Raw genomic sequence first — 1729 nt, 5'->3', positions numbered from 1 at the left:
TTTTTCCTGAATTTCAGTTGATAGCATTGTAGTGTTGTTTTAATTTTCAATTTACTTTGAAATCCCACTTCTGACACCAGTTGTTCCGCCGCAAACCAGCCCTGCCCTAGTGCGGGCGGTAACATTTTCAAGCTATTGTACTGGTATTATGCCAATATGTTTATGTGGGTTCGATGTGTAGTTTCTGCAGGGTTTTCTCTTAGTACGCATAAACCAGAACAAGATGAAAACTTAAGTCAAGACATTTTTTTCCAAGTCGTTCTTTAATAGGGTTGCACCGATACGGCCATCACGCGATACGATACGTATCGATACGAAGAGTGCCCGATACGATATTTTCCGATACGATACGATACATAATGTGATATTGAATAAAGTTAATTATACACTACTACTAAGCCAACTGTTTGGGTTTATATTTATTTTAACTGTCAAATATATTAATTAGGTAAGAAACTTAAACAAATGACTAGAAAACATCAACTTACAAGTGACTAGACAAAACACATTAAGAGTGTGGCACATCTTTGTAAGGTTAATCAATTAAAATGTAAATATTATGCAAAGTTTGCAAACACTACACAGTACACTGTCTCATTTACTGGTACGAGGCTACTAGCAATCTAGCACATTAACTTATATACATTAGTTTAACTGTCAACAATTCAACATGGCATGTTACTTTATAATATAGTCACAACACTTAAAATGCTTCTGTTTTACAAGAGTCTAACACATAATGGCATACCATTGCCATAACTTTATAAGTCATAATGTTAATTAACCAAACACTGTATTATAACCAAACCAAACGTGCTGCGTGATGACAGGAAAGTTCAAAACTTCACAAGTTATGCTTTAGGAACACTAGTACGTCCACCATGTCTGGGGCCAGTCTGCTTCGGGTGGCAGTCACAACATCACCGGCTACACTGAAGACCCTCTCGCTTGCAACAGATGTGGCTGGAATATGGAGGGTGTGCTTGGCCAGTCTGCTCAGATTAGGATAGTCATTCTCATGACTCCTCCACCATACCTGGAATTATTATTTTTTAGAATATTTTAATCTCACAAGTAAAATGTATAATAGTAATATGTTATTTTGCAGACATTTTGACTGAATTTATAACAACACTACAATTTTATAATAATACCTTTACTCATTTATACCCTGATTCATGCAAGTAATCTACAATATACTTCTGTTCATACATACACATATTTATTTGCACAACTTTACCTGGGGGTCAGTGTCCAATGGAGATGCAATCTCAGAGCGGTATTTCTCCACCTCCCGATACAAATGCTTCTTCACCGTCCGCCATGTTGCGACTCACGACGAACATCGATCTGTTTTACGCAAGTTGATTGGTTACACCGTTTATAGCATCCAATCAGCGAGCGTTTTACTGATCGGCTGTTTCGGTACTGCTAATTATTTATCGAATAATGGGACAGTAAACGTTTTTGCCGAACACGTGTTTTCGTATCGATACGCTCGGCTTGTGTATCGATACGTATCGCCAGCACTCTGTATCGATATTGTATCGATACTGAGCGTATCGGTGCATCCCTATTCTTTAACATTTAAATAGTTGCATCATGGTAAGTTATACGGAAACACAAGCATACATATCATATCGTATGAGTATCATCTCCGAGCCCCAGAGAACAGGAATAAGCCTTAAGGTAAGGCGATTTGTTTTATAGTCCGGATGATCCAGCATAA

At 37.7% G+C, this 1729-nt stretch overlaps 1 long non-coding RNA gene across 1 annotated transcript; it reads right to left on the bottom strand.

Moving 5' to 3' along the window:
• Window positions 1-406: 406 nt before the first annotated feature.
• LOC128236225 (uncharacterized) lies at window positions 407-1424 on the bottom strand. The gene is made up of 2 exons (XR_008261295.1): window positions 1241-1424; window positions 407-1036 (listed from the first exon to the last, which is right to left on the bottom strand). It is a non-coding gene; the product is annotated as an uncharacterized LOC128236225 (long non-coding RNA).
• Window positions 1425-1729: the final 305 nt, after the last annotated feature.

The sequence above is a fragment of the Mya arenaria genome, chromosome 5, assembly GCF_026914265.1.
Source record: "Mya arenaria isolate MELC-2E11 chromosome 5, ASM2691426v1".
NCBI lineage: Eukaryota > Metazoa > Mollusca > Bivalvia > Myida > Myidae > Mya > Mya arenaria.
This window is presented reverse-complemented; position numbering and strand designations above follow the sequence as displayed.